Source organism: Dama dama, chromosome 14, assembly GCF_033118175.1.
Source record: "Dama dama isolate Ldn47 chromosome 14, ASM3311817v1, whole genome shotgun sequence".
Classification (NCBI taxonomy): domain Eukaryota; kingdom Metazoa; phylum Chordata; class Mammalia; order Artiodactyla; family Cervidae; genus Dama; species Dama dama.
In genome coordinates, this window is record NC_083694.1 from 33,137,366 (window position 1) to 33,158,219 (window position 20,854).

A 20,854-nucleotide genomic window follows, 5' to 3' on the forward strand; every position below is an offset into this window, starting at 1 on the left:
ACATCTGTCAGAACTTACCAAATTTTATACTTGAAATAGATGTATTTTTGTGTGTATAAATTATACCTCAGTAAAGCAGGACTGTAAGTTTTAGTTAACTTAAGCTTCTCTATTTTTCACTCATTTTGAGCAACCTCATAGCGGTTGAGAAATTTGAGCCGGTAGTGAAAGATTGGAGTAGTCACCATAAAGATCAGGAGAGGAAGCTAACTATGAATGCCAGTTCCTGCTGTCCCTTCTCTTTCCTTCTCTCTCACTCTATGTTAGGTACCCTATGTACTTGCTCCTATAGAGGGCTGATCTTGGGTCTGTCCTAGAGCTAACCACATCTGTTTCCTTGCCTCAGCTGCCATTCAGTAAAAATGAGCATAGTACTTTTTTTTTTTACCTTTTCTCTCCAATGTGCCAGTGTCCCCATTATTACATGACATGTAAAGAGTAAATGAGTGGAAAATAAATTACTGAGTACCCATGAGTACCAACTCATTGGAAAAGATCCTGATACTGGGAAAGACTGAAGGCAAAAGGAGAAGAGGGAGGCAGAGGATGAGATGGTTGGATAGCATCACCGATTGAATGGACGAACTTGGGCAAACTCCAGGAGATGGTGAGGGACAGGGAGGCCTGGCATGCTGCTGTCCATGAGGTTGCAAAGAGTCAGACGTGACTTAGCAACTAAACAACAACAACAACAACCAGTGAGAAAGGCTGAGGTAGGAGACTAAGTTCCTAATGGAGGGCTATGAGTTGTGTGAAATCTTCAGGATTTTCAGTCTTGGTATTGGAATAAAGGCACAAGGTAACAAGGGTCCAACTTTCTTCCCTTTATGCAGCTGCCTTCCCTGACTAGGCAGGAAACTTCTTGTAGGTAGAAGTCATGCTTCTCTTGCGTTATTCTCTTGCAGTGCCCAGGAGGTGCTAAGTAAATTTGTCTTAATGACCAGGTGTATGAGTTCCTGTGATGCTTTGCTGGAGACAGATTCAGGAGTAGGAGGAAGAATTCTAATTCATGAATTAGAATTGGATACTATTTTTTTTTGTAGTAATTATATTTTAATGCAAATTCAGAATCCTTTGTTAAGACAAAACGCTTTATATGATTCTGTTATCCTCAGCACTAAGCCTCTTTTTAAGAGTGAGGTTGATACTCAGGAAACTGGACTCACTTGGTCAAAACACCAGAATGTCAGATTGTATTGACACTTTATCTGAGGGAGGGTTATTGCAAACAATGCTGAAATGAGTATGTTATTGTGTTAGTTGTGTACAACTCTTTGGACCCTATGGACTGCAGCACACCAGGCTTCCCTGTGCTTCACTATCTCCCAGAGTTGCTCAGATTCATGTCCATTGAGTTGATGATGTCATCCAATCATCTCATCCTCTGTCACTCCCTTCTCCTCCTGCCCTCAATCTTTCCTAACATGATGGTCTTTTCCAATGAGTCAGTGCCTTGCATCAGGTGGCCAAAGTATTAGAGCTTCAGCTTCAGCATCAGTCCTTCCAATGAATATTCAGGATTGATTTCCTTTAGGATTGACTGGTTTGATCTCCTTGCTGTCCAAGGGATTCTCAAGAGTCTTCTCCAGCACCACAGTTCAAAAGCATCAGTTCATTAGCACTCAGCCTTCCTTATTGTCAAGCTCTCACATCCATACATGACTACCAGAAAAACCATAGTTTTGACCATATGTACCTTTGTCATCAAAGTGATGTCTCTGCTTTTCAATATGTTGTCTAGGTTTGTCATAACTTTTCTTCCAAGGAGCAAGCATCTTTTAATTTCATGGCTGCAGTCACTGTCCACAGTGATTTGGAAGCTCAAGAAAGTAAAGTCTGTCACTGTGACAGCTATATAGATAGCTAAAATTTAATAAATTTTACAAAATTATTGTACAAAGGGACTGAACTCTAATTAGTATATAAAAGTTGTAGTTCCCTATCCTTTCCTTAAAAGGGTACATTATAAAAGATTTTTTCCATTTTGCCGATGTATTGAGTATAAATTTTATGTATATGTTGTTTTAACTAGAATTTATTTATATATGAGTGAGATTATTTATTATTTAATATAGACTATTTCCATTTAATTTTTAGTGAATATCTTACTCATATTTCTGCCTGCTTTGCTATTCAGTTGCTCATCGCTGTTATTTTCTCAAAGTTTTAAATTGGTATTCATCCATTCATTCATCACCCTTTGTTGAATTCTTATCATATGCCAAAACTACTTGAGGCACTGAAGGTACAATCATGAGCAAGGCAGATCACAGGCTTATCTGCATGGATCTAATATTTTACTTGGGGTTGAAGACAAACACCCACAAATCTAGTGTTAATAAATATAAAATGTAATGTCAAGGTGATGAGTTCTGAGAAGAAAACATGGAAGAAATACGTCCTTTTCAAAATTGATTTACAAAAACTTCACAGTTGTCCTTTTTATAACTTTGTTTATATGTCTTTCCTTTGTTTGTATAGAATTATTTAATTTTAAAAATTCACATCTTTCAGTCATTTATTTTATAGCTTCTTGATTTTGTATCTTGTTTAGAAAGTTTTTATCCTTACTATTCTACTTTTTAAGTAATCTCAGTTTCTTCTGCTATGAATTGATTTGAACTTCTTTTATTTTCAGTTTGGAACAGTTTTTTGAATTCCCTTGATTTTTTTCTTACTACATGGAAGTGTTCCTTCCAACTTTGGTGGAAGAGATACCAACACATATTTGTTGCTGTCATATGGCTTTATATTGTGTTAGATCCTGTGCTGTTTACTTTCACATGCATAATCTCATTTGAAAAATGAGGTTTAGCCTGTGAAAACACATAAATATTCAGATAATTGTTCTTATAATACTTTACTATCTGGGCCATTGCTGTCCATTACACTTTCTGTAGTGATGTAGAAGTTCAGTGTCTACAGTTCCAGTACAGTAGCCACTAGCCACATGAGGATATTAAGCACTTGAAGTGTGACAAGGAGGAACAAAATTTTTTTAAAAAATTTATTGGAGTAGAGTTGCAATGTTGTCTTAGTTTCAGATGTCCAATAAAGTGAATCAGGTATAGATATACATATATCCTTTCTTTTTTAGATTCTTTTCCCATATATACCATTACAGGGATTGACTGGAGTTCCTTGTGTTATACGCTAAGTCCTTATTAGGACCTGTGTATCTACTTTATATATAGTACATGTATGTCAGTCCCAATTTCCCAATTTATCCCCCCTCCAAGCTTCCACCTGCCCCCAGTAATCATAAGTTTGTTTGCTGTATCTATGACTCTATTTCTATTTTGTAAATATGTTCACTTATACCATTTTTTTAAGATTCTGCACATAAGTGATATCATATGATATTTGCCTTTCTCTGTTTCACTTACTTCACTCAGTATGACAATCTCTGGGTCCATCAGTGTTGCTGCAGATGGCATTATATCATTCCTTTCTTATGGCTGAGTAATACTCCATTGTATATGTGTACCACTTCTTCTCTATCCACTCCTCTGTCAATGGACTTTTAGATTGTTGCCATGTCTTGGCTATTGTAAATAGTGTTGCAGTGAACACTGGGGTGCATGTGTCTTTTCAAATTATGGTTCTGTCCAAATATATGCCCAGGACTGGGATTGCTGGATCATATCATAGTTCTTTTTTTAGTTGCTTAAGGAACCTCCATACAGTTCTCCAAAGTGGTTGTTCCAGTTTACATTCCCACCAACAATGTAGGAGGGTTCCCTTTTCTTCACACCTTCTTCAGAATTTATTTTTTGTAGGCTTTATACTGATGGCTATCCTGAATGGTGTGAGGTGATACCTCATTTTTAGCTTTGATTTACATTTATGTAATAATTAGTGATGTAGAGCAGTGTTCATATGCTTTTTGGTCATCTGCATGTCTTCTTTGGAAAAATATCTCTTTCGATCTTCCACCCATTTTTGTTTTTAATTGAGCTGCATGAGTGTTTGCATATTTTGGAGATGAATCCCTTATCAGTCACTTATTTACAAATATTTTCTCCCATTCTAAGATTATTGTTTTGTTTTGTTTATGGTTACTTTTGCTGTGCAAAAGCTCTTAAGTTTAATTAGGTCTCATCTATTTACTTTTGTATTTATTTTCATTACTCTAGGAGGTAAATCCAAAAAAATGTCCTGGAATTTATTTCACAGAATGTTCTGCCTGTGTTTTCCTCTAAGAGTTTTATCATTGCCAATCTTACCTTTCGATCTTTAATCCATTTTGAGCTTATTCTTATTTATGTTGTTAGGGAGTGTTCTGATTTCATTTGTTTACATGTAACTGTCCAGTTTTCCCAGCACCACTTACTGAAGAAACTACATTTTCTCCATTGTATATTTTTCCCTCCTTTGCCATAGATTAGGTGGCCTTAGGTGCATGGGTTTATCTCTGAACTTTTTATCCTGTTATGTTAATCTGTATTTCTCTTTTCTTGTGCTAGTACCAAACTGTTTTGATTACTACAGCTTTTTCATACAATCTTAAGTCAGGGAGCCTGAATTCTCCCCCTGCATTTTTCTTTCTCAAGATTTCTGTGGTTATTTGGGATCCTTTGTAGTTCCATACAGATTGTAAATTTTTTTGTTCTAACTCTGTGAAAAATGCCATTGGTAATTTGATAGGTATCACATTGAATCTGTAGATTGTTTCAGGTAGTGTAGTCGCTTTCATAGTAGTGATTCTTCCAATCCAATAACATGGTATAACTCTTCATCCATTTGTGTCATCTTTCATTGCTTTCAATAGCACCTTATAGTTTTCTGAGTACAGGTGTTTTGTCTCCTTGGGTAGGTTTATTCCTAGTTATTTTGTTCTTTTTGATGTGATGGTAAATGGAATTGTTTCCTTAATTTCTCTTCCTGATCTTTCATTGTTAGTGAATAAGAATGTGAGAGATTTCTGTGTATTAATTTGGTATCCTGTAACTTTGCCATATTAGTTGATTTTCACTAATAGTTTTCAGGTAGCACCTATAGGATTTTCAGTGTATAGCATCTTGTCATCTACAAACAGTGATATTTTTTCTTCTTCTTTTACAACTTGAATTTCTTTGATTTCTTTTTCTTCTCTTATTGCCATGTCTAGAACTTCCAAAAGTATGTTTAATTAAAAGTGGTAAGAGTGGGCATCCTTGTCTTGTTCCTAATCTTAAAGGAAATGCTTTCATTTTTTTCACCATTGAGAATGATGTTATCTGTGGATTTGTCATCTGTGCCTTTATTATGTTGAGTTAGTTTCCTTCTATGCTGGGAGGGATTGGGGGCAGGAGGAGAAGGGGATGACAGAGGATGAGATGGCTGGATGGCATCATCGATTCGATGGGCATGAGTTTGAGTAAACTCCGGGAGTTGGTGATGGACAGGGAGGCCTGGCGTGCTGCAATTCATGGGGTCTCAAAGAGTCGGACACGACTGAGTGACTGAACTGAACTGAATGCCCACTTTAAAGAGCTTTTTTTTAATCATACATGGGTTTTTTAATTTTGTCAGGATTTTTTTCTGTATCTATTGAGATGATCATGTTTTTATTCTTCAATTTATTGATGTGATAATCATACTGGCTGATTTATGGATATTGAAAAATCCTTTCAGCCCTGAGATAAATCTCACTTGAATATGATGTATGATTCTTTTAATGTTTTGTTTGATCATGTTTACTAATATTTTCTTGAGGATATTTGCGTCTATGTTCATCAGTGATATTAGTCTTTAAATTTTTTCTTTTAGCTCTTCATCTGGTTTTGGTACCAGGGTGATGGTATCAAGTTCATAAAATGAACTTGGGAGTGTTCCTTCCTCTGCAACTTTTTGGACGAGTATGAAAAAAATAGTTGTTAGTTCTTCTCTAAATGGTCGATAGAATTTGCCTATGAAGTCCCCTGGTCTTGGGCTTTTGTTTGTTGGAAGATTTTCCATCTCAGTTTCAATTCCATTACTTGTAATTGATATGTTTCTACTTTCTATTTCTTCTTGTTTCAGTCTTCGAAGGTTGTACCTTTTTAATAAGAATTTGTCCATTTCTTCCAAGTTGTCCATTTTATTGGCATGTACTTGCTTATAGTAGACTCTTATGATCCTTTATATTTCAGTGGTGTCAGCTGTAATTTCTCCTTTTTCATTTCTCCTTTTGTTATTTTGAGTGCTATCCTTTTTTTCTTGATGAGTCTGGCTAAAGGTTTGTCAATTTTGTTATGTTCTCAAAGAACCAGCTTTTAGTTTTATTGATTTTTGCTATTTTTGAAAAATTCTATTTCATTATAATTTCTCTCCTTCTACTAACTTTGGGTTTTGCTTATTTTTCTTTGTCTGGTTGCTTTAGGTATAGGTTTAGGTTGTTTATTTGAGTTTCTCTTGTTTCTTGAGGTAGGATTGAATTGCTGTGGATTTCCCTCTTAGGACTGCTTTTGCTGCATCCCATAGGTTTTGGGTAATTGTGTTTTCATTGCCATTTGTTTCTACATTTTAGTTCCCTTTGATTTCTTTAGTGGTCTCTTTGTTATTTAGTAGCATATTGTTGAGCCTCCATGTGCTTGTGTCTTTTACAGTTTTTTTTTTTCCTATAATTCATTTCTTTTTTATTTATTTTAATTAATTAATTTTAATTGGAGAATGATTGCTTTACAATGTTATAATGGTTTTTGCCATATATCAACATTTCTAATCTTATAATGTTGTGGTCAGAAATGGTACTTAATATGATTTCAGTTTTCTTAGATTTTCCACGGTTTTATTTGTGTCCCAAGATGTGATCTACCCTTGAAAATATTCCGTGTGCACTTGAGAAGAAAGTGTATTCTGCTGCTTTCTGATGGAATGTCCTATATAAGTATCAATTAAGCCTCTCTGATTTATTTTGTCGTTTAAAACTGTGTTTCCTCATTTATTTTATGTCTATATATTCTGTCCACTGGTACAAGTGGTATCAAATTCCTCCTCTATTGTTGTGTTACTGTCAGTTTTCCCTTTTTTGGTTGTATAAAGTTTTTCTTCTTATGAATTGAGATGCTTCTATGTTGGGTGCCCTTATCAGACATATCATTTAGAAACATTTTCTCCTGTTTTAGTAGGTTGTCTTTTTGTTTTGTTGATAGTTTCCCTTGCTGTGAAAAAGCTTTTAAGTTTAAACAGGTCCCATTTATTTATTTTTGCTTTTGTTTCTTTTGCCTTAGGGTACAGAAGAATAAAAAATATTGCTACAATTTATGTCAGAGAGAGTTCTGTTGGTACTGTCTTCCAGGAATTTTATGGTTTCAGCTCTTACATTTAGGTAATTTACTTTGGGCTTATTTTTGTGTATGGTGTAAGAGAAATATTCTAGCTTCATTCTTTCACATGTTGCTCGGTCTTTAGCACCATTTATTGAAGAGATTGTCTTTACCCATTGTGTATTCTTCCCGCCTTTACTGGAGATTAATTGAACATAAGTGTGTGAGTTTATTTCTCATCTCTGTATTCTTTTTCAGTGTTCTGTGTGTTTTTTTTTGTGCCAGTTTCAAATACTGTAGCTTTGTAGTACTGGAGCATGATATGTCCATTTTTGCTCATTTTTCTCAATATTGCTTTAGCCATTTGGGTCTTTTTTGGTTCTATAAAGTTTAGGATAATTTGTTCTAGTTTTGTGAAAAGTATCATGAATATTTTGATAGGGATTGCATTAAATTTGTACTTTGGGTAATATAGATATTTTAATAATGTTGACTATAATATAATAAACATAATCAATTGATTATTAATATAATCAATATAATATTATTGAATAATATAGATGATTTAATAATGTTGATTCTTCCATGAACACAGGGTGTGTTTCCATTTCTTCCAATTGCTTTTACCTATATATTATATTTTTCAGAATATAGGTCTTTAAACTTGGTTAAGTTTATTCCTAGGTATTTAACTCTTTTGAGGTGATTTTAATTGGAGTATTTTCTTACTTTTTCTCCTTCTGATAGTTCATTATTAGTATATAGAAAAGCAAGAATTTTGTATATTAATTTTGTATTCTGCAATTTAATGAATGCATTAATTAGTCTTTTGGTGGAGACTTTTGGGTCTTCTTTATATAGTATCATTTCATCTATAAATGCTGATCATTTCTTCCTTTCTACCTTGGATGCATTTTATTTCCTTTCTTGTCTGATTGCTGTGACTAAGACTTTCAATACTATATTAAATAGAAGTGGTGATAATGGACATCCTTGCCTTATTTCTGATTTTAGAGGAAAAACGTTAAGCTTTTCACTGTTGAGTATGATGTTACTTGTGGGTTTGTCATAAACGGCCATTATCATGTTGAGATATGCTTACTCTATACCAATTTTGATGAGAGTTTTTATTATGAATGAATATTAAATTTTGCCAAATGCTTTTTCTGTGTCTATTGAGATTATTATGTGATTTTTACCCTTCCCTTTGTTAATGTGTTATATGACAGAGTTTGATGAATGGATATTAAGCTATTCTTACATCCCTGGGAAAAACCACTTGATCATGGTGTATAATGCTTTTTATATATTGTTGAATTAGGAATGCTCATATTTTGTTGAGGATTTTTCCATGTGTATTCCTCAGATATATTGGCCTGTAATTTTCTTTTTTTTTTTAAGATTCTTTATCTGGTTTTGGTGTCAAAGTAATTGTGGCCTTGTAGAATGACTTTGGGAGTGTTCTCATCTCTTCGGTTTTCTGAAATAGCTTGAGAAGAGTAGGTATTAGCTCTTCTTTATATGTTTGGTAGAATTCCCCAGTGATGTTGTCCAGTTATGGACTTTCGTTTGCTGGGATTTTTTTTATTGTTAATTAAATTTTACTACTAGTAATTAGTTTGTTGAGATTGTCTATTTCTCTGTCATTCAGTCTTGGAAGATTTAATGTTTCTGGAAACTGAAATGACCCGTTTGTCCTCTTATCCTCTTGCTTTTAGCTTCACTGACTCTGTTCCACCTGTACCTGCCTTTGTGCTGCTTCTCTAATAGGTCAAGAAGAATTCTAGTTTTGGGCCTCAGAATTCATTTTCTCTGTCTGGAATATTTTGCCCCATATAGCTGTATAATTTATCTCATTAGTTCCTTCCCTGATAGCTCAGTTGGTAAAAAGTCTGCCTGCAATGCATGAGACCCGTTTGATCCCTGGGTTGGGGAGATCCACTGGAGAAGGGAAAAAGCTATCCAGTCCTGTATTCTGGCCTGGAGAACTCCATGGACTGTATAGTCCTTGGGGTCACAAAGAGTCAGACAGGACTGAGCGACTTTCACTTAGTTCCTTCAGATCTATACTAAAACCATACTTTACCAGAGATGTCTTCACTGACCACTCTATGAAAGATAGTAGCATGCCATCCACCCTCAGCATCAGGCTTCTTGCCTCATTACACTCTTATTTTTACTACTGCAGCTATCATCACCTGACATTTTTACATATTTATTTGCTTATTTTCTGTCTGTCCTCATCAGAATATAAGAGCCAGGAATGTTGTTCACTGCAGTTTTCCTAGAACAGGACCTCCCCCACTGTAGATACTACAGTCTTTCCAAAACTACCATTTATGGAGTGGTCATCCTGGCTAGACTGTGTAAAATGCTTAAAGTGTGTTTTCTATTTAATTCATGTTGAGACTTTGAGAGAGAAGCATAAAATTTTAATAGAGAAGTGAGCAGTTGAACTGTAGGCATGTTACATATAAATTAAGTAACTTAGTAATTGAATAATATGCAACCAGATTTTAAACTTCAAGAGAATGAACAGAATGGACATATTAAGAAAGGTGAAAGACAGTCTTCTAAAGGAATGAATCAAAAGTAAATCTATTACATGGATTGTAGAAATTTGATCTGACAAAGGTGATAAAAACAGTATGAGTAAAAAGCTGAAATAGAAAGAGTAGACAAGGATTCATTTGCCAATTAGGTATCACCTCCATTTCCACTGGTTTGCAGTTATAACATGATTTTATTCAAGAAAATGAAGCAGAAAACCAGTAACGAATAACCATACTCTGACCATTGTGGACTTATAATACAAATTCTGACTTAAAAAGGATCAAGTTGAGTTAATAAGTCTATGAACTGATTTTTTATTGAAATATGAGAACTTGCCAAAGTTATATTATTATATGTCTTTTAAAAAAATCTGTGTCTAGCCTGTATCATAACTTACTAGCCTATATTATAATAAGTTGTGAAATGAGAAAGTGAACTATAATAAAACAGGAGATATGTTGAAGAGCACTTATTTTTCCATGATTCTAATACAAAATTTTATGTTAAAAGTTAGTTATTTTTATAACTTATTTTTATAACTGTTTCATAGGGTGGATAAAGTACTTTAATTCAGTTCAGTTCACGTCAGTTCAGTCGCACAGTCATGTCTGACTCTTTGCGACCCCATGGACTACTGCACGCCAGGCCTCCCTGTCCATCACTAACTCCTGGAGCTTGCTGAAACTCATGTCCATTGAGTCAGTGATGCCATCCAGCCATCTCATCCTCTGTCATCCCCTTCTCCTCCCTCCTTCAATCTTTCCCAGCATCAGGGTCTTTTCCAATGAGTCAGTTCTTTGCATCAGGTGGCCAGAGTATTGGAGTTTCAGCTTCAGCATCAGTCCTTCCATTGATTATTCAGGACTGATCTCCTTTAGGATTGACTGATTAGATCTCCTTGCTGTCCAAGGGACTCTCAAGAGTCTTCTCCAACACCACAGTTCAAAAGCATCAATTCTTCGGCACTCAGCTTTCTTTATAGTCTGCATAAATTTAGATGAACACTATAATAAAGAATGTTGTAAACTATGGAGACCTAAGGTTTGACAGCTTTCAGTTGTGTTTTTTTTTTCTTCTTCAAGAGAATGCTTTGGTGAGAAAACTAAAAGTAATCTGTATTCTAGGAAACTTGCATTCATAATGTAACCATTAAAAAAAAACAGATGTTGAAATGTTTACTTTCAGGAAAATGGATTACATATATTTGTACTTATTCTTCCTGATAAGTACAACTAAAAACCCTAGTCGCTATATATGGAAAAAATGTAACATTCTGAAAGGTAGATAGAACAAATTAGGCTATGAGACCTCAGGAACCTAGGAATGACATAGTTATGAGTTCCCTGGGTTATATGTTTGCTTCATATATCTCAGACTTGAAGTGGAAAAGGTCAGCAACCCAGAAATGTTAATGGGTATAGGCGAAAAAGGGGCTTCCCAGGTGACCATCGTGGTAAAGAACCAGTCTGCCGGTGCAGGAGTCGTCAGATCAGGGTTTGATCCCTGGGTCAGGAAGATCCCCTGGAGGAGGAAATGGCAACCCACTTCAGTATTCTTGCCTGGAGAATCCCATGGACAGAGGAGCCTGTCCACAGAACCTCAAAAAGTCTGACATGACTGAAGCAATGTAGCAGGCATGCACACATAGACAAAAAAACAAAAGAGAAAAACACCAATTAAGTCCATGCATTCAAGCCAAAGGATTAGGAAAAGGATAGCCTAGCGAGTGGGTAGGTAACTTTTATATAATAATTGCTTCATTCCAGCGAAACACCACAGGAAAAGCTATAGCCCTAATCTCAACCATACTAGCAAAAGCCAGGTAGAGAGCCTAGATTTCTATCCATGTGTGGGTATAATGAAGTAGTCTCATACTGACACTGGTGTGGTGTTAGAGAAGGCCAGCAGGGAACCAGGAATTTCATCCCCACTGGCCAGTGAAGAGGTCCCTTCTTCCAGCCCTGCTGTCAGTGGATAGCCACACCCACCTGGTAGTTTAAAGGCGCCCCGCATCTCCCCACCACAGTGGCATCAGAGGAGGCCTGGTGGAGGGTCAGGACTTTGACCGTCAGGCAGTGGCAACCAGGCTACCCCTCTGCAGTGTCATATTTCTACCTTCACCTGACGGTAAGGAAAAAGCATCCCCTTTTCCCTAGCAGAAGCAGTGTCAGAGAAAGCCAGCAGAAGGTTTAAATAAAATCCAGAGTCTCATAATATGAAAAGGTTCAGATTTCAATTAAGAAAAGCACTTTCTACATCTAGAGCCAGGAATATCTCAAGCTTAATGAAAAACCATCAATAATACCAACACTGAGATGACAGAGATGTTAGATTATCTTACAAAGGTTTTGAAGCAGCTCTGATAAAACTTTTTCAACAAATAGTAGTGAACATTTTTGAAAAAAAGCAAAAAAAAAAAGAACCCACTGGAAACGCTCAGAAAACAAACAGAAATTCTTAGCAGAGAAATAACACCAAGCAGAAATTTTAAAACTGAAAAATACAATAACCAATGAAAAACCTCAGTGGATGTGCTTGACTGAAGATTGGATGAAACAGAGGAAAGAATCAGTAAAATAGAAGACAGAACAATAAAAATTCCCTAAGCTGAATAGCGGAGAGACAATAGATTGACAGAAATGAGCACAGCCCCCGACACTTGTGAAACTATAACAAAGATCTAACATTTGTGTCATCGGAGTCCTGAAAGAAAAGGAGAAACACGGTGAGAATTTAAAAAAGCTCTCAAGGAAATAGTGGCTAAAAATTTCCCAAATATAGGAAAAGACATAAACCTAGTCTAAAATAGGGTACATAAAAATCAATGAAATCTATCCTAAGACATATAATAATTAAATTTCAGACAACAGAAGGGATTTTTGAAAGCTGTCAAAGAAAAATGATACTTTAATGGAAAAATAATTCAAATGAGAGCAGATACCTCATCAGGAAACAGAAAGAAATGGCATGACATTTTCAAATACTGTAAGAAAAACATTGTCAACCCAGAATCCTGTGCCCAGCAATCATTTCCTTGAGGAATAAAGTGAAGATAAAACATTCTCAGATGAGTGAAAACTAAGAGAATTTGTCACCAGCTGACCTAGTTTAACAGAATGACTAAAGGAAATTTTCTAAGTTTAAAGGAAGCAATAAAGGATCTTGAAACAACAGAAAAAAAGAAAAACATGGTAAGCAAATATGTTCTTGCTGTTGTTTAGTTGCTGTCATGCCTGACTCTTTGCCACCCCATAGGCTGTAGCCCTCCAGGCTCCTCTGTCCATGGGATTTCCCAGGTAAGAATACTGGAGTGGGCTGCCATTTCCTTCTCCAGAGGCTCTTCCTGACCCAGGAATCGAACCAGCATCTCCTGCATTGGCAGGCAGACTTTACCCTTAAGCCAATAGAGAACCCTAAGTAAATAAGTAGGTAAATGCAATAGGTTTTCCTTCTACTCTTTGGTTTTCTAAATCATTTCATTGCTGAAGAAAAAAATATAGCAAAGTCTGATATGCTTCTTAAAGTATATAGAATAAATACTTAAGAAATATTACAAACTAGAGTTTAAAGATACATAAAGGAATTTAAGGTTTCTGTCCTGTACTAAAACTGGTAAAATGAGCACCACCAGAAGCTGTGATGTTATGTATATGTACTGTAATTTTGGCATCTACTATGAAATGCTATACAAAATGAGACCCTGAAAACAACTTAGATAAAATGAAATTCTTAAGAAATGTTAATACAACCCATAGGATGGCAGAAAAAAAGGACATAGAGACAAGAAAATGATGTAGATAAACTAGAAAATGAAAAATAAATGGCATATATTAACATATCAGTAGTTACATTAAATTTGATAATACCAATTAAAAGACAAAAGTTGGCACAGTGGACAAAAAATCATCACCCAACTAAATACTCTCTACCAGAAAGTAACATTAAACATATTTTAATCAATGGAAAGTAGGAGTAGCTCTGTTAATTTCACATTAAGTGTTACAAGGAAATATTCATTATGTTCGTTCTAAGGAAATGCATCAAAGATCAAGAAAAGTAGTAAATAAAGAGTTTAGTTCTCTTAAGAAGATGTAACAAACTTAAATGTGTTTATACCTAAAAAGAGAGCATTGCAATACACAAGCCAAAAATGGACAGAGCTGAAAAGAGATACAGACACTACTTTATTATAGCTGGAGGTTTTGACACTCTTCTAATTGAGAGGTCAGGCAGCACTTCTCACACTTACTCTCGCCATCCCAAACAAGAAACATTGGTGCTTTTCAGAGCATGATTTGGAAAAAGCTTTTCTGGTTGATCAGTAACTATCTTGAGCTTTGGGACAGGGTGACAAACAATTCTTAAGATCGTCTTGATTTCCTGTTATCCCCTCATTATAGTTATTTATACTGCCTTCTTGTTTTTGTGGGCTATCTTTAACGTTTAGGCCTTGAAAAGACACATACATAATCCTTGCTTTTTCTCTAAAGAGATCTTTTTATGGCTTATGGAAGTTACACAGCAAAGTTAAAAAATATAGATAAATTCCCATGGTCTTGATTAAATATCTGCTGAAAAAACAACCAGGGACCTCTACCCATAATAACTCCAACTTACTTTCACTGTGCTTCACTAGGAGATAGAGAAATGTATTTTTATTCTTTCTATCTTCAGTGCACACTGTTAGTGCTTGGTATGAATATTTGGGCTTTTGTCTCTTTAATTTGCAGGTTCAGGTTACGTTTAGAAAGACCATAGAACTCTGAGTAAGAACCTGAAAAGAAAATGTAATAAACCACATAATTTGTCTGTGCCATCTCATCTATAAATGCATTTAAATGTCCTTTTTTCTACCTTTTTAAAGTGTTGTAGTCCAAGGCTTAAAATGTGTTTCAGTTTTAGCAAAAGCAAAAATTTAGCAAATGTAGTGTTTTGATTAATACTCTCCCAATGGTCTCTGGATGTCAGGGATGTTATTAGGTCTGGAAGATTGGGAGATGTGCTATTATAACTTCAATCCAGTTTCAAACTGTGGCCAGACATAATTTTAATTCTATAAAAACTGGATAATCTTTTCTAAATGAAGCTGATATGTAAAAACCAGACATACAATACTCAACTGGATGTTATTCATTTTAGAAAATAATGTCCTTAAAAAGATATACACTCATATACAAACACTCCATTGAATTTCTTTGCATATATACCGTGAAGTTCTTTTGCATAACTCTTTTATTGCACATAAAGTGTGGCTTTATTCACACACACAAAGATGTATTCATACTCTGCCTTCAGGAATATAATAATTTCATAGAACCAAACACATTTATATTTATAACAAAGCAGAATAACATGCTCACTTCATTCACAATTTGACATGCTTTTGAGCTCTACCTCCTTCCTCTCCTCTTTTTTTCTGATGGAAATATAAACACTAAAGAATTGAAGGAAGCTGTGGTTTAACCTGTTGTTTTGTCTGCCAAGTACCCTAATTTCTGGATTTTTGTATATGCCTCCAACCAGCATACCAGTGTTTGGGATCTCACTTTTCTTGCCACAGTTGATTGATGCTGGAATGAGTTCCTTCCCCAGACTTAGACCCCCACCCCCCACCTTGAGAAATTAGGAGTTGTGCCTACAAAATTTTAGCTTCAAACTTCTTGATGCCTTTAATGAAGCAGATGTAAACCCAGAAACTATGAGCCCTCATGATCCACCTTGTAGGTGAGAAACAACAGAGGCTGTTTTTTAAAGAGAAATATATCCAGAGAGGAACCATGAGGAACTATCATGTCATCAGAGTCCTGTTTCCATTTTTCCTTGAAGCCCAAATGTATCCTTTTCCTTTGGTCCAAAGTTGTTGTTGTTTAGTTGCTAAGTCGTATCTGACTCTTTGCGATCCCATGGATGGTAGCCCATCAGGCTCTTCTGTCCATGGGATTTCCCAGGCAAGAATACTGGAGTGGGTTGTCATATTGTACTGGAGGGGATCTCCCTGACCCAGGGATCAAACCTGCATTTCCTGCATTGGCAAGTGGATTCTTTACCCCTGTACTACCTGGAAGGCCCTGTTTTTTAGATATTAGCAATTGCTTATTTTAAAGATTAAGGAATCAGTTAACTCTTTCAGCTTTGCAAATGGGTAATATGTCAGCTTACAAGAAGAAAAAAACCCTTATTTGTTTAAATCTTACGAAATTCTGCAGTTTTAAAAATTAAAGTGGCATTTTTTTTTTGCATGAAGAATTTTAAAAATTAGGACAGAGATACACAGGGGTGTCATTAAATATTGGATGGTAATTACTGTTAGAGCCAATTTTTCAGTGTTTGGGGTCCTTTGTGCAAAAAGTACATGTCTATAAACAGCTAAGCTATACCTCCAATAAATATTCAACAATGACCTGTGTTATAGCACTTTGAAGAGAATGAGGGAAATGTGATTATTATGACATCCTGTCTTCCCGCAAGGTTCTCACAGAAGAGTAAATCTGCTTCATTCCACATTCTTTCCTATTCGTCCCTAGAACTATAGGTCTAGAGCAAGGTTTTCAAAGAAACTCAAAAATGTGCGTTACATACTGTTTAATGATGATGAGGAGGCCCAGGTTTGATCCCTGGGTTGGGAAGATCCCCTTGAGAAGGAAATGGCAACCCATTCGAGTATTCTTCCCTGGAAAATCCCATGAACAGAGGCGCCCAATGGGCTACAGTCCATGAGGTCACAAAGAGTTGGACAACAACAACACAAAATATTTACTGAGAGATCCTGAGAATACTTAACCCATCAAAAACATGGACTGCTGCTGCTGCTAAGTCGCTTCAGTTGTGTCTGACTCTGTGCGACCCCATAGACAGCAGCCCACCAGGCTCCCCTGTCCCTGGGATTCTCCAGGCAAGAACACTGGAGTGGGTTGCCATTTCCTTCTCCAATGCATGAAAGTGAAAAGTGAAAGTGAAGTTGCTCAGTCATGTCCGACTCTTAGCGACCCCATGGACTGCAGCCTACCAGGCTCCTCCATCCATGGAATTTTCCAGGCAAGAGAACTGGAGTGGGGTGCCATTTCCTTCTCCAAATCATGGACTATGTGTAGTATAGTCATATTGCCAGGACTGTGTCTGTGTGGTTCTAAGGATTCAGAAAAGGTATTTAGGCAGTTCAAAGAGCCTACTTATTCTCCTGAAAGAAAAATAGTATAAAGGTCAGTATCTTTGCCTCAGGAATATTTTGAACCCTTTCCTTATGATTGAGAGCAAAAGTTTTTCATTAAAATCTCTATCAGAAATTATTAAAAGAAGGTTTTTGTTTTGTTAAAGGTACAAATCAAAGCTGTAACATTTTGGTTGCTTCAGTTGCTTAGTCAGTTCAGTTGCTCAGTCATGACTCTGTAACCCCATGGACTTCAGCATGCCAGGCTTCCCTGTCCATCACCAGTTCCCAGAACTTGCTCAAACTCATGTCCATCGAGTCAGTGAGGCTATCCAACCATCGCATCCTCTGTCATCCCCTTCTCCTCCTGCCTTCAGTCTTCCCCAGCATCAGGATCTTTTCCAGTGAGTCAGTTCTTAGCATCAGGTGGCCAGATATTGGAGTTTCAGCTTCAGCATCAGTCCTTCCAGTGAATATTCAGGACTAATTTCCTTTAGGATTGACTGATTTCATCTCCTTGCTGTCTTTGGTTGCTTACAAGTCTTCATATATCATATTTATGAAAATTTAGCAGTATTTTTCTTTTGGTGAACTTCATTTTCAGGTTCAGGGTGGGGATAGTTGTAGTTGTCACTTGTGAGGGGATGTGCTGTAATCTGGAGAGGCTATATGGCATGAGTGGGAATACAGTAGCCTCAGCACAGAACCTAGTCCTGGTCTTGTCACTCAGCATTGGAGCAGTCTTGAGGAAGCCCTTTTACTACTCAAGTCCATAGCATGGGTGTGGAGATAATATTTATGTCTAAATGTCTTTGATTCTTTTTCTTTAATTATGTACGAAGTCCTGAAGTGATAGCCTTGGAAAGGGAAGATTATCACTATGAAGAGAAATTATGGTAGCTGAAAACTATATGCCAGTCAAATATCTTTGTATGACCACTGCCTTTGTTTTATAAGGGATTAGAGTAGGATATGAAGGGGGAAATCTTGCTGTTTGTTCATTCTTTTAACACTTGCGCATCACCTTTTATATGTCAGCCACTGGTCTGGGTGTTTTAGATCTAGAGATAAGTAACACACACCCCTATCTCCGAAAAACTCAAGATACAGACACAAATTAACAGAGGATGATAATACCGTTGACAGGTGTAATGAATGATGATATTAATAGGTCTTAAAGGAGAAACACATCACCTGATAAGGTGAAGTGAGGGTGAGAAGAGTAGGCTTCCTGAAGTAGTTAATATATGAACTGAAGTTGATGAAGTCAGCTGGGATTAACTGAAGGAAAAAGAGACAGAATAGCATAAGCAGTCATGGAAGTAAGAAACAGTATGGTATGTGGAGAACTATGAGCATTGTGTGAGGAACACTTGCTTGTTTGTTTTGCTTGTTTTCACTTCAAATCATAGATTGTGGGATTATACAATAATATAACTTACACTGCTTCTGTTAAGTAGAGAGAACACATAATTTTGTAACTCTAAAAGTGATAGATGCCTCTTAAGATTTCAAGTCAAAAGTGCAGATCAGGGCTAAGCTTTCCAGAAGTTGCAGTGACAGGGGTGACTTGTATCTCTTAGGGTATGAGATACTGTTGCATCTCTTAACTAATTTCACATTGTAGCTAATTGATAGCTCTAATACAACTTAAAAGAAAAAAACAAGACAAAATATCCTGCTTGTTACTCTGATGTCCTCAGTGTAAAGATAAATGAAACTCTTAAGTATTCTGGATATATACATTTGTGCATGAAAATTTTAGCAAATCTGCCCACTTATTTGTTAATGTTAAAGATAAAGCTTAGAGATTGCTAGAAAGGTGTTATTCCTTCCTATACCTCTCCTGGCTCTGAAGCCATTGAATCAGCTCTTAATATGACTATGATAACACATTTCTCTTTCAATCTTTTGGTTCCATCTTTTTTCTTCCTTTCTCAGTCTCTAACTCTCTTAACTGGGAGTTAAGGTCTTGCTAACATAGGTGCCTAATAGTTGAATATGATGAATGGATATACATTTAACAATAAAATAATAGTTCATAATGTGTTAACTTAAAGCCATAAATATATTGGGTGATCACACAACAATAAAACCACTATAATTATACTGACAAGCAATCAAACTGGCTCTTTTATGCTGAACTGAGACTACCTCTGTAACAGAAATAACAAAAAACTTGGCCAGGAAAATGTTTCTTGTTTCCTGTATTAAATGTAATTTCAAAAATTAGGCTTCTTTGCATTTCTTTCTGTTCAGGAAAGTGGGGTGGAGGAAGAGAGAAGAAAACTTAAAAAAAAAAAAAAATTTTTTTTCTGAAGGTATTTAAAAATCATCTTTCACAATAAGAAAAAATTATAGTCCTGGAACCAATATTTGGCTCTCTTCAAAAGAATAGACATTTTCCAATGGCTGCTTGTATATTTTCCCTAAATAGATGCTCAAATGTGAAAAATAAGCAGGGTGCCTGGAGATAGCTAATAAGATTTAGGTACTTGAAATTCTACATTGGTCAAGTAGCACTATATATGTATTTGAAAAGCTGAGTTTCTCCTTTTTTCAAAAGGGAAAACCACTCCTCAAGATAACTTAGGTTGTTAATGGCAAGTTAGGCACAACACTTTGCAATATCTGTGCTATTGTGAATGGTTTTCTGTCCTTCATTTCCTCAGAGCTTTCTTGAGGATCTAGATGAATCCATCCTCGCAAATGCGTTTAAATCAAAGGCAGTTTTAAAGGAACAACTATGAGAGAGCACAAGTTAGATTCAGTATTTTCAAAATGCATACTTATTAAAGTCTATTTTGAGTGTAAGTGTTTTCATAAATTTTAGGAAATTTTAGGAAGCTTCATAAACACTGTTGTCAAGTTTGATAATCAAGTTTGTTTTAAAATTAATTTGGACCCATTCTGTTTTAAGCAACTGGGATTATTTGCCCTCTGTTAATGTCACTCATTTATTAGATCTCAGGTGGGTAGGCTACAACCCTACCAAGTCTCCAAGAGAGGTAGAAATGGAATCTTCACTTACACAAAATTTCATTCATGCAGCACTGAGGCGGTTTACTGAGTGTGAATAGCTATTTACATTACATTTTTGTTGTTGTTGTTGTTATTTTATGTAGAAATGAATTACACTGAAAACCAAAGTTGAACAGAAATGAACCTCTTAGGTAAATCTGCTCTTCTGTAATCTCCCATTTCTGCTCGTATTTTTACCATTCTGTTCACACATAATGCTCCTGGACTGGAAACCTTGAGTCCTCATAGTTCTCCTACTGGTCAACTCCAGTCCTAGTCAGTCACAAGTCTAATTTTGTTCTAATTCTCTTGTACACTGAACTAGCTCGGGGCCTTTCAATCTTGGATCACAACTAGCAGAAATGTTGACTACTCTGCTTTTCTTTTGACTGGCTTAAGGCTCTCCATGCACACTGCCAAAGGTGAGGATCAAGGGAAGTTCTACTGTGTAAATGAATCTTGAGTGTCTTGAAAATAGTGGAAAGACCTTTCAGTCAAAGAGAATAGTACTATAAAGGCTTGAAACACAAAGGAGTTTCAAAACCTGTCAGCACATTTTGGTTGACTTGAGAGTAGATACAGGGATGGATGAGGCAAATCAGAAATGAGACAAGCATCATCTTATAAAGTATTGGCTTTTCCATGCTAAGAATTGTGCTTAAAACATAGTAGATACTCAGCAATCATTTATTAAGTGAGTAAATAAATGAATCACTTTATCCACTACTAGTATATTAAATCTTTCTGTTTAAACATTTCATATTTAATAATTGACTAGTTTGCACTTGACTCATTGAATGAAGACAATGTATTCACACTATTTTCAACCTCATATGTGGCTGATCCTTAGTCTGTTATAATAATTAGAAACATTCCTTCTCTTCTAAGTGCTGTTAAATGTTCT

The 20,854-nt window shown here is 35.9% G+C and overlaps 1 protein-coding gene across 2 annotated transcripts in view; it reads left to right on the plus strand.

Annotated features, from left to right (window-relative positions):
• The window catches only part of RGS7 (regulator of G protein signaling 7), a 450,036-nt gene that overhangs the window by 312,402 nt on the left and 116,780 nt on the right, over positions 1-20,854 (plus strand). The gene's annotated exons all lie outside the window — the stretch shown is intronic.